Here is a 13,885-nt window from a genome sequence, read left to right as displayed (position 1 = left end):
TTTCTTTCTAAAGCCGCACCTGTGGCATATGGAAATTCCCCGGCTAGGTGGCTGAATGGGAGCTGCAGCTGAGGCCTACACCACAGCCACAGTTATGCCATATCTGAGTCACATCTGCTACCTATGCTGCAGCTTACAGCAATGCCAGATCCTTAACCCACTGAGTGAGGCCAGGGATTGAACCCATATCCTCAACAGACACTGTGTTGGGTTCTTAACCTGCTGAGCCACAACAGGAACTCCACCCCTTTTCTCCTCTAAGGTTTTAAAGCTTTTATAAAGTGGTGGTTTTTGTTTTTGTTTTTTTTTTTTTTTTTGAAGAGGATTTGAAATTTCAGTGCATCATCCTGTCAGGGTACCTGGCAATTTTGAGGTCCAAAGGATGAGGAAAGTTTTACTGGGTAAGTGCAATTTAATGGCAACAGAAATTGTGATTGGCTGCCACCCCCCGCCCAAGCAAATATTCTATAGGATTATACTTTTTATTATTATAGAGAAAATTTGAAGTTATGCAGAGAATTCATTGGTATAACTATAGATATGTTTCCATTTGTATAGTTTTGCTTATTCTCCAGTCTTTGGTGTTGTCAAGACCAGGCTCAAATTTCTAAGCACATTAAATGGGCCCCTTGGAAAATTATCTTGGCTTGCATTGCTGCTTCTTCATTCATGAGTAAAGGTGACAGTATCCACTACTTGGGATTGTGGTAAAGATTAGAAAGAAGATATGCAAGAAACTAAATTCAGCAGACAATAAATTGTCATTATTTTTATCATTGAATCAGCTTATTTCATGAACTCTGTTTTCAGTTCCTAGGGCTGCAGTAACAAAGTACCACAATGAGATGGCTTAAAACCGCAGAAATTTATTATCTCACAATTCTGCTGGCTAGAAGTCCAAAATCAAGGTGTCAGCAGGGCCATGTTCCTTCAGACAAACCTAGAGGAGAGTTCTTCCTCGCTGCTTCCTGACTCTGGTGCTGGATGTTAATACTCAGTGTTCCTTGTTTTGCAGCTATTATCATTGTAAATTCTGCTCTGTCTTCTCACTGTATTTTCCCTGGAAGTGACTTCATATGACGACTTCTAAGGACACCAGTCTTTTTGGATTAAGGGTCCATCCTAATGACCTCATCTTCCCTTGATTACATCCACAAAGACCCTATTTTCAAATAAAGCCACATTCACAGGGACCAGGGTTAAGATACAACATATCCTTTGGGGCAACACAATTCATCCCATAACAAATTTAGACGAATGGATTCTCCTCCTAGCCCACTGCCTGTCTTTGTACTTCTGCTCTAATCCTTTTCACCTCAGCAACTTGTTGCCACTGCATTGCATTCTTAGCAAGGAAAGTTTTCTCCAATTCAGAGAAAACTGCAAGAACAGCAACTTGTTAAAGCTTTCAGAAAGAACAAGGGAGCCTGACACTGCCAGGTCCTAAAAGGCAAACAGCTTGGGGAAAGAGATTTAAAGCTCATAAATATCAAAGAGGCTCTGGAATATTGGGGGCAGAAGGAGCAATCCTAAACACAGTAAAACATAAATAAAGTTGCATTGGGTTCACTGGCTTGACACCCAGGACAAAATTATCTTCCCTTCCAAAACTAGCGTTTAGCACACATTGGTCTGGAATGGCTATTGTCTTTGTGGAATACATTATTTTTGTACAGTTTATGGCAGGAGTTGACCCTTAATGTTACATTATTCTCTATTTCCACTCAGATACATACAAGTACATTCAAAGCCTCAATAGGCCCTTTTTTTTCATTTTTTTTATTACTCAAATGAATTTATCACATCTGTAGTTGTATAATGATCATAAAAATCTGATTTCATAGGATTTCCATCCCACAGCCCAAGCACATCCCCCCACTCCCCTCAATAGGCCTTTTGAGGCTGATCTAACCTGACCCGTACCTAAAACAAAGTCATTTACCTGCTCCCAACATCTTTATCTTTTCTTATTAGAGAAAGAATACATTGCCATTTTATACATAGAAAATAAATACATTAATTAAAATGTCCTACTCACTCATTGCTTTTAAAAAAACTATTACCTATCTTTAGAAACCATGATTTTTAATGACTTCCTAGTACTCCATTGTCCAATTACCATAATTATTTTAGTCAATACCCTGTTATTGACAATTTATGTTGTTGACATCTTGTATTCTTACAAAAATTGCCATCATGACCATCTTTGTACCCAAATTGTTATGTGCATTGTAGCATTATTTTAAATTCTGTATCTTTAGTTCCAAAATTTATAGAGCCCAAAAGCCAAAAATCCATTTTTTTTTTGACATGGAGCTGTGCTAATCTTTTATGATGAAATTAAAATGGGGTAATCGCAGTTCAAGCAGACAAAAGGAGAATTGGGCAGCCATTGAGAACGTAGTCTCACATACATCTTTGCACCACTGAGAACTTGAACCTTCTTTGAACCATTCTAGATCTAAGGACACCACCAGCCATATTCGGACAATACCTGCCAGGTGCAACCTTATGGTCTCAAGGTCTTCTTCCCCTTACAACTGTGCAACCATTTCAGACCAACCAATCTTTGCTTAATAAACAACCTTACTTCTTGCCAGCTCCAATTATAAGTCTTAACAAACAATTCATGTAACCAACTGTAACCTTGCAGCTTTTGCTATTATAAGCCTTCCCCATTTTGTAACATAGCAGGACACACTTTTAGTGTTTCTGAAATCTGTGTTTCCCTGGCTACACTCCTAACAAACTCCAAATAAGCACCTTTTTAATTTCAATCAGGTCTCCATTTCTCTAATTTTGGTTAACACCTAGAAGAGGGAACTAAACACACCTGCAGCCACTCAGGTGCCAGTGGCTTTGACCTGTTCTTTTATGATGGTCCATGCATGGGGTCACTGATAAGGGAGAGAGAAACAGGCACTTTTTGCTTCTGTATTCTTAGGCTAATGTTCACTCATCTTCCTACACTTTTTGCTTCTGTATTCTTAGGCTAATGTTCACTCATCTTCCTACAAGAGAGAGTCTTTCTGGGGCTGTTTTCTGGCTTCTGAGAGGATTGAATGTAATTTCCTCATCTCTTATTCTCAGAGGTCTTGGAAAGAGCCCTTAAGAAAATCTTGGACTTCAGCCCACATTGATTTACTATAATCAGCCAGCAACCCGGTCTGTGGTAGACCAGACAGTGTGTGGTGTATAGGTGATGCTCCTCTCAATCACTGTGCCTTGATCAATCAGGGCAATTAGAGGTCATGCTGTTTTATCTCCTCCCCAAAACTCCCATCTTTCAGACTCAATCAAGAAGCAGGAGGTGGGCTTCTCCTTACGCAAATCTATCCTGGCTGTGTTCCAATCAAACTTTTTTATTCTTTCTGGCTCCCCTCCTCCTTAGAGGACCTCCATTCTTCAGTCATGTCTTTGGCAATCTAAATGACCGATGGCTTTTTTGCATGTCAGTATCAGAGCTTGAAGAGAAAGGTAACCGCACAACCCTTCTGATCAAGACAATAAGGTAAAGAATTTATCTGGACACCATTTTGCCAGATGACAGAGCATAGGCCAAAGTCAAGGTAGAAAACTTCTAATCCAGTGATTGCTTTTTGGAAAGAGTTTTCCCATCTAAGATTATGACCAAGTCTGGTAAGAAAGAACAAAATAGATTAAGTGCATTCTGCAACAAAGGGGGATTCATTTATGCTTTCCTGAAGATGACATTTTGCTCTTCATAGTGTGTTGCCTGGAAAAGTTACCTGGGTGCCAGTTAGAAAAGCAGATTCTCTGGCCAAAACCAAGCATTCTGAACCAGAATAGGCATTTTAAACAAGAACCTCAGGTGATTCATATGCACATAAGGCTTGAAAAGCTCTATTATGTAAAGGGTATGTGCATTTAGCTGCCTGGAAGAAGCTCTTTCAAAAACTGACTCTGCTTATAAGACAGAACAAAATGAAAACAAGCCATTAAAAACTTTTTCTACCAGGAAGAACATTTGAGTTTTTTGCAGGATCTACTTGTACTGTTTATGAGGATGGGATTAATGTTAAGGGATGTGATTTATTTGCCTGGATCTACTTCTATTTTTAATTACATACTTTTAGGTAGTTTAATTTATTGAAAAGTAATACAGGCACATGGTCAAATTTTCAAAGAGCATTAAAAATGTATATATTGAAAAGTAAGACTTCATCCTTAGAACTTAGTTTCATTCTTAGAGGCAATCACTGCTAATAGTAATTTTTTTGTTTTTATATAATCTTCCAGAAACATTCTAATATGTACAATATTCCATTATATAGATCATGTTTTCTTTATTCATTCTTCTGTTAATAGACACATAGATTGTTTCCATGCCTTGGCTGTTATAAATAATTCTGTGATAACCATGGAGGTGCATGTATCTTTCTGAATTAGTGTTTTTGTTCTCTTTGGATAAATACCAAGAAGTGGAATTGCTGGATCATATGATAGTTCTGTCTTTAATTTTTTTGAAGAAATGCTATATTGTTTTCTATAGTGGCTGCCTCATTTTCCATTCCCACCAACAGTGCAAAAGAGTTCCCTTTTCTCCACATCTTCACCAACACTTGTTATTTCTTGTCTTTTTGATAAAGTACATAAACACTTTCTCATAAATAATCCATGGATACTTAGGGAAAATGTAACCTCATTAGTTTTTTTACTTAAGACGTCTATTTTCTTATTTATTTTAGTGTCTACTAAATCTGTCCAAAATCACAGAAGTATAATAAATCCTCCTAAATCTATTGCATGTCTAGATATATCTCTTGTTTCCTCAGTTGGGGCTGTATCTGTTTTGTTCTTCTATTTTCCAGCGTACTTAATCTCATGAGAGTTATAACTTTTATCAAAAACTATCCGTGTACTGTTTTTATGCCTCCTGCCTTCAATTTGCCTTTGTCTAACATTAACATTGCCGTTCTTACCTTAGATTGTATTTCCCTGATTAACTTAACACATCGCCCTTTTCTAACCTTTTTGAATCATTTTCTTTTATATATAGGTTGTAGGCTACAAATAGTTGGGTTTTTGCTTTATGACCTATCTGTGAATGGCTACATTCTACTATAGAAGCCAGACTCCATTGTGTTTATTGGCAGAATTGATATACTTCTTATGCTTGGATGCTTTCTTTCTGCTTATTTATTTTTATGTTTCATTGTGGTTTCGTTTGCTTTCTCTTCCTTGCTATATGCCTTAGTTTCCTTTGATTTTATCTTTTCCTCTTCTTTAAAATATACATCTCCTATGTGATAATCCTCATGGTTACATTTAAGATTTTCAAAAATATTCTTCAACTTGAAATCCTTTATGCATTAAAGTTAAAAACAAACTAATAAACTCTGGTTTCCTTTTTATACAAGAAAAGCAATTTTCTTGTATAAAAAAATACTTTTACATTATTCTGCTTGCTATCCCCCAATATTCATATATTTATTTTTATTTATTGATTGATTATTTTTATTTTTTATTTATTTTTATATTTATTTTCAGAGCCAGGTAATTATAACTAAAATATATTTGAATATTAAAGGATTATCTTCAAGAAGACACATTTGAAATTGTCATCCAATTGTATGTCCAAATTTATCACAACTTTATAAGCAATTTCGTTTAAAATTGCCTCTGATCATCACCCATATTTGAATGTAATGACTTCATTCTTGAATTTTTGATACTTACTTCTCTCCTAGCCATCTGGAGCCCAGGGTCAAGTTATTTTTTTCAAGAAGGCCACTTTGGCATTATAGTATCCCATGTAGTATTGAACCTTCAATATATATGAACATCTTTTTGTAGCATATATACATTCAATAAATAGTAGCAGTCAAATACAAATTAGATAAAAAACAATTTCCCACAAAACTAGATAGATGTGATTGCATTACTTCCTGTCATTTGTGTTGCAGAAAAGAATTTCTTATTCCACCTTTTTGTGTGTGTGTGTGGTAGGGGGGCGCACACCCACAGCCTGTGGAAATTTCTAAGCCAGGGATCAAACTTGTGTCACAGCAGTGACCTGAGCCACAGCAGTGACAATGCTGGATCCTTAATGCACTGATCCACAAGGGAACTCTAGCTTCTTGCTCCAGTTTAAAGAGACAAAAACTGGAACTCTTAGGCTAAGTAATTATTAACCTTGTATGCTTTTTGGAATCACCTGGGAAACTTAAAAAAAGTTTGGAGTCACCCTCAGAGAGCCTCGTGCCCTTTTAAATTGGAAATGGCCAGAACATTTTTAGAAGGATGCTGGCCCTAGCCACCTGCAAGTAATGCTTCCTGATCTTTTGCTACCTTCGTTTTTCAAGGTTTTATATATTTGGGATGCATAGCACAGCACCACTCATATTATGAATACATGCAATAACAGTTTATAATGTCTACAAATAATAAAATGAACGTTTGTGTGTCTATCATCCATGTTAAGAAACAGAAAATTGTCAAAGGCTTTTAAACTCCTCACCATTCCCTTTGGGACCAGCTTCTTTTATTCGGTATTATGCTTTTACTGTCCATCCATGTCAGTGTGTCTGTAGGTAATTATTTCATTCACACTGCTGTATAGAATTCCATATGAATATACCTCAATGTATTTGTTCATTCTGTGGAATGGATGCTAAAACAGAGTAGTTAGAAGTGTTTTGCTTTTGTAAACAATATTTCAATAAGTACTTTTTTTTAATGTTTGCCTGGTGTATTCAAGTAATAGTGTCTCTGTTTGCCTACTAATGGGATTTCTGGATAAGGAGGTATTAATATCTTCAGCCTCAGTGGATAATTCTAAGAAAGGTTTCTAGATTGAATCGAATAGTTTATATTCTCTCTACACTGTCATCTTCCAGCCAAATCTTGGTGCACTATGTCTTTCTACTTTTTGCCAAATTGTGGGTTGTACAATATTTTACTGTGTATTTATTTTACATTTCCTAGATAATTATTGAAAATGATCATCTTTCCTAATGTTTGCCCCTAATTTATGATTCTTATTTTGTGAAATGTCCATGACTCTTGAGCATCTTTTAATTATGCTAATTTTCTATTTTTAGTACTAGGAGTTAATAATAACTTCTAGATATTAATCCATGGAGGATTTGGGGGGTATGTATAAAATTTTTCATTTTTCTTTGTACTCTTATCAAGATGTTTTTGATGAACAGATGGTCTAACTTCAGCACAGCATAGGAATTTTTTTTTAAGGTTTGCAGGTTTATTTTTTTGTTGTTTTAAGAAATTTCCCCTTACTCCAGAATAAGAAAGTTATTGTTATTTATTCTAAAAGGTTTTAAATGCACCTTTAATTTTAAGGTCAGAATCAAAGTTGCCTCTGAATTGAGGTAAAAATCCAATTGCACTCAGTTTCCATATCGAGAAATTGTTGTGTGAGTGCCATAGATTGAAAGCCCCATCCATTCCTGAAATCTGCAATGACACCACTGTCATAGAGCAAGGTCTGTGCTTTATGTCCAGTTCCTCTGTTTGACTCTTTTTCTCAATGGCCCACTGTCTTAATACTCTAGGTTTATAATGTCTTCATTTCTGGTAGGATAAATTTCTTTGTTTTTTCCTGGGAATATTTTGATTATTCTTTGTCACAGACACTTTAAAATTTGCTTGTTAAATCACACACACACACACACACACACACACACACACACTACTCTGAATTTTGATATTCAAATTGCACTAAAGAGAGATTATATAGATCAGGAGCTGACAAACAACAAACCACAGGCCAAACCTAGTCTGCTGTCTTTTCTTGGCCTCTGTTTGTAAATAATATTTTATTAGAACAAGCCCTGTCAGTTCCTTTAGCTATTGCCAACCACTGCTTTCAAGATACGAAGGCAGAGTGGTGTAGGTGATAGCAATTCTGTAGTCTGCAAAGTCTAAAATACTCCCTGTCTGAGTCTTTATAAGGTTTGCTGACCTCTAATATAGATCATTTGGGTGAATAATTCTATTTTTATGATTTTGAAGTTTTGTATCCAGGAATGTGATCTAAATCTGGCTTGCTAATTCTACTTAAATATTTCTTAATAAAGATCTATAGTTTTCCTCACAAGGAGCTTCTACATATTTTGTTAGATTTATTACTACTTTGTATTTTATTCTAGCAATTATGAATTGTATCTTTTAAAAATTATAATCTCTAATACTTTGTCACTTGTGAATAGAAATGCAATTATCTTTTGTATAACAATGCATAATGATTTCATAGCCAGATAATTTGCCAAAATGACTTTAATTTTAATGTTATCTATACTATTTGTATTTTCTAACTTCACATATGAACTGTGAATAATGAATGCTCTATTTCTTCTTATAAATCTACATACAACTGTAGCAATTTTACTTGTTTTAAGAAACAAGCCAAGATTTCAACGCAATATAAAAATAAGTAGTGATACTGGGCAAGTTATCTTCCTTCTGCTTTAAAAGAAAATGCTTTAGGAATTCCTGCCATGGCTCAGTAGGGTGAGAACCTGACTAGTGGCAGTTCCTGTCATGGCTCAGTGGAAATGAATTTGCCTAGTATCCATGAGGACGCAGGTTCTATCCCTAGCCTTGCTCAGTGGATTAAGGATCCGGAGTTGCCATGAGCTGAGGCATAGGTTGCAGATGCAGCTCAGATCTGGCATTGCTGTGGCTGTGATGTGGACTGGCAACTGCAGCTCCTATTCCACCCCCAGCCTGGGAACGTCCATCTGCTTCTGGTGTGGCCCTAAAAAGAAAAAAAAGAAAATACTTTAATTTTAACTAATGTGTGTGATAGGTTTTTAGTAGATAAACATCTCAGATTAAGGATTTCCCTTGCAGTGCTCATTTGCAATGAATTTTATCATAAATGGGTATGGAAATCTACTAAAAATATTGCCTGTGTCTTTTGAAATGCTCATCAGCATTTTGTTGTTATTGTTTTGGTCTTTTTAATATTTTAATTTGTCAGTGAATAGAATTTCAAGTGTGTGTCTGTGTATTTATATGTGTGTGTGTATTTTATTTCATATTTTTCTCTCTTTGCTTGGTAGGTATAGTGTTTATTACATTCTTTTAATAGGTCCTCCAGGCACCTTAGCACAATGACTAGCTTAAGAATGTCTAAAATTAGTCAATATTCTTATCCACTTTCTCAAAAATGTAAAGACCTCAGAGTATTTTAACCTGAATCAATCCTCATTCCCATCTATTCTCTGTTATTAGAACTAAGACACAGAATGACTTAATTTATTCTATTCTCATAGATTAAGGTATTGTCATTAGTGTTTGGAAACAGTGTTTGGAAACAATTTTTGGTAATATGTACCCACATCTTGAACAATTTATTTATCCTTTATTCCTACTTGTATTTTCCTTCTTTCCAAAGGCCAAGATTCCTTAGTAAGAGTCTTTTAGTAATAGGTTAAGTTTTCATGAGCTTTTAAAATACCTTTATTTTGCCATCATTCTCAAAAGGTAATTTCACTGTATAGAAAGTTCTAATTGAGTTATTTTTCTCTCTCAATGGTATCTTGAAAATACCATTATTCCCTATATCTGACTTCTACTGTTAATGTTGAACAGGCAGCTGCCCATCCCAATTTCTGTAATTTCCCTTTTCTTGAAAGTTGTTTTCTTTCTTTTTAATTTTTTTTCCCTGCAGTTTTAGTGTTAAGGGGTTCAGGTGATAACATGTTTTATTTTCTTTTTAATCCTTCATTCTAGTGTGGATTCACTGTGCTTCATGAATCTCATATGACTATTGGGCTTTCATTAATTCTTGAAAATTATCAGATTTTATGTCCTAAGCATCACCTTTCTATTATACTCTCTACTTTCCCCCATTTTTAAAAACATCTCACCACATCCACCATGTTGGCTTGTTGCATAACTTCTCTGATACCCTGTACTGCATTCTGGATCATTTCTTCAGACCTATATTCTCAAGCACTATTTCCCTATGAAGCAGTGGCTAAGCCTCTGTTTCCCAAACTGAGGTGCCCCCTGACCCTGACTTGCCTTAAAGTGACACGTTAAATTCTCAGGGTCACGGAATACTTTAAATGTCTGAGGGGAGCACAGCAAGACTCAACCCTGCATGGCGCTAAGACATTGTGCTACTCCCTCGAAGTAGTTCACAGTTTCAGCCTTCTTCTTGATGAGGTTGTGACTTTTGCAGGGGTTGTGATGCAAACACATAGTACACAAAACAGTGGGAAATGGGAAACGAGCCTGGTCAGGTCCAGCATGAATCTATGCTTTGAAAAGTTGTGCAGTGCCCACCACGTGCATGTATTTTGTTAGTTAAAAATGGTTATTTAGGAATGAAATAGAACTGTTATGTTTTATTCAATTTATTATTAATTTTCAAATGAATCCTAACTTCTGAGGATATGTATTTGTTGTTTCCACCTAACTACTTGTAGATGGAACAGTACGCTATTTCTTTGAACCTGAGAACATCTTAGGAAAATTACCAAGGGCACCATGAAACATGAAAGTTTGAAAACCCTTTGTTTAATCTATTTTTAACCTTTATCTTTTGATCATGATGCTTTCTTTTCATCTCTATAAATGTAATTTAGTTCTCTTTTCAAAACCACTTGACCATTTTTCATAGTCTCTTGTTTCTTGCTCATATTTCCCCACTCTTCTATTTTTAATAAATAAAACATTTTGCATACTCATATGTATATGCTTTTAAGCAATCCTGTATTATTTTGGTACTTCTAATATTTACTTTTTAGATATCTAATTGCATATGTATATATTTGGTAATGATGATGAAGATTTTATTATTTTTGAACTGATTCTCAAGCATAATGTCCCATTTCCTTGAGTATGGTTGACATTGCTTCACTACAAATCAGAGTCTTTGATGTTTTATTTGTGACAGTTTTTGACATCTAGCATGAATACCTTCATATACAAGGTATTGGTGTTATTCCTGGTTCAAAGGAGTTCTACCACCCCTGGATGCCTTTAAAATAAATTCTTAGCTTGATTTTTTTTTTTTTCAGGCAACATGGGAACTATGAATTCCTTGTGAGGAATGATAAATGGTTACTATTTCTCAAGGCATTTTTCTCCTACTTAGCAGCACCCTTAAGACAAGCAAATCTCCTAGCCACTACTTTACAGGCAAGAGTTTTGCTTTTCATAAATCTAACTTTTCAAAGGATGGTGTAGGCCTTTGGAACTGTGGCCTTATTCTGGCTTGAGTGGTCTGTAGGTTTATCTTCCTTCCCATGCTGACATTAAAATAAAACTCAGGGGAGTTTTTCAAACTGGCTTTACATGAGAGGATGTTCATTATATTAGGGTGTTTAGGTTATCATATTGCTGGGAAGGGAAAATTGTCTCCTCCTTGAAAAGGGATCCATCATGATTGTGTTCTATTGATATTTGGTATCTTCACCTTGTACAAGGGATGTGGATAGAATTCCATGAATGGTCCCTACATTTCCATGTGCTTAATCCCTAGACAAATTCCACAGTCTAGTAGGCATTCATCTGGCTTGGCATGGCTGCATTGTGTTCTCTGGCCACCTCAGGAGCAATTCCCTGTAAGAGAGGGGACATCATGTATCACATCTCGAAACTAAAGATGGGAAGTGCTACAGACTGAGCTTCTTCTTGTCTAAGTCAACTGCTGATCATTTCCCAATTAAATCCTTTCCTCCTCTTGCCTCAGTTAGCAGAATCCCCCAATACTGGAAACATATCATAGTCTCGTACTTCTAAAACTACTGTAAAGTCATTCCCTTCTTTTCTTTGGGAGGGGACTATTTTATTTTTATTTTTAATGTTATCTCTTTTTTTTTGTCTTTTTGCCATTTCTTGGGCCGCTCCCATGGCATATGGAGGTTCCCAGGCTAGGGGTCAAATCGGAGCTGTAGCTGCCAGCCTATGCCAGAGCCACAGCAACGCGGGATCTGAGCCGCGTCTGCAACCTACACCACAGCTCACGGCAACGCCGGATCCTCAACCCACTGAGCAAGGCGAGGGATCAAACCCTCAACCTCATGGTTCCTAGTTGGATTCGCTAACCACTGAGACATGACGGGAACTCCTCATTTTATTAAGATTTCTATTTTTTTATTATAGTTGATTTACAATGTTCTGTCAAGTTCTGTACATTCTTTTTCTCACATTATCCTCCATCATGTTCCATCACAAGTAACTAGATATAGTCCCTTGTGCTATACAGCTGGATCTCATTGCTTATCTACTCCAATTGCAATGGTTTGCATCTACTAACCCCAAACTCCCAGTCCATCCCACTCCCTCCCCCTCCCCCTTGGCAACCACAAGTCTATTTTCCATGTTCATGAGTCTGTTTCTTTTCTGTACACAGGTTCATTTGTGTCATATATTAGATTCCAAATATAAATGATATCATATGGTCTTTGTCTTTCTCTTTATGACTTACTTCCTTCTCTAGTCTCACCCATGTTGCTGCAAATGGCATTATTTTGTTCTTTTTTATGGCTGAGTAGTATTCCATTGTGTATATATACCACATCTTCGTAATCCATTCATCTGTTGATGGACATTTAGATTGTTTCCCTGTCTCGGCTATTATGAACATACGAGTGCATGTATCTTTTTCAATGAAAGTTTTGTCTGAATATATACCCAGGAATGGTATTTCTGGGTCGGAAGTGGACTACTTTAAAGAGGTTTTAAAAATAATTCTGGAGAAGAGCCATCAGTGATGATTAGCCTGACTAGACATGCAATCAGGAGCCTTTGCCTATCGGTTACTGGAGCCAACTGAGAGCTGATACCAGACTTTTAGTATGTTTCTTTCTTGGCCTAAAATGTAAATCTTGTCAATTGTTGAGGTTGACAGGAAATGTTCTGGCTTTGTCCAAAAAAGTTTGAGATATTGACTTTTGTTCCAAGTCCCTCCCCATACACCAAGCCAGAGCATGAGAGAGACCACCTTCAGACATCTTATTCCCTCCCATTCCAATGCAACTGGATTGCCCACTTTATGGGATATTAACCCTGGCTGAAATTATTGGGCACATGAGTGTTCTGAGTTCTATGGATCTAGGGCATATCAATCGGCAAACAGCTCTAGCTTTCCCAAAATAGCTGAGCTTAATTGAATGTAGAACAATTGGAGTATATTACATAACTTTTTTTATTGCAGACAAATGAATAATAACTGTGAGAGTTGCTATCTAGTACAGATTTCTTCCAAAGCTCTGCTGAAGGATCCAACACTCTCCTCATCCCAGAGGGTAATGTGAATCATAAAATGCTGCATTCTCTAAATTATTGAGATGCAGAGGAAATAAGAAAATAAATTTTATTCAAAGCTAGGTTGGATAAAAACAGATTCTAGGCAAAATAAAAGTTTAAGCTTTTACTTGTCTACAGGAAAATGTTCTGATTTAAACAAAAACCAAAAACACTGTCTGTAAGAAAGATCAAGCTAGACAAGAATTTTTTAGGCACCTTGAGTTGGGGAGAAGGGCAAAAATCTATATTATCATGAGACAGCTACCATATATATGGAGGATAGGATTTAACCCACATTATCACCATATTTGTGATGTATCCTAACATCTCTGATTGTTATGATTTAACACCCATTTTCAGAAGGGGAAGTGGAAACTCATAGATGTTAAGAGTTTTGTCCAGTTTCCCCATTGCGTGCCGAGGCACTTTGAAGAATGGTCATCCTGAATCCTTGTGCCAGAGGCTAAGACAACCAGGTTATAGTGCCTGCTTGGCCCAGTTTCTCCTATGCCTCATGGTGAATAATCAAGAAATTAACTTTTTGGCTAATCATGAGTTTGTTTTCTTTAATGAGTTCAATCTGGTACAATGAAATGCACTTTTGGGAAGGAAGATAATTTTGTGGCAGCTAAAGTTG

Source organism: Phacochoerus africanus, chromosome 3, assembly GCF_016906955.1.
Source record: "Phacochoerus africanus isolate WHEZ1 chromosome 3, ROS_Pafr_v1, whole genome shotgun sequence".
NCBI lineage: Eukaryota > Metazoa > Chordata > Mammalia > Artiodactyla > Suidae > Phacochoerus > Phacochoerus africanus.
The sequence above is the reverse complement of the archived record's forward strand: the minus strand, read 5'-3'. Positions refer to the sequence as shown.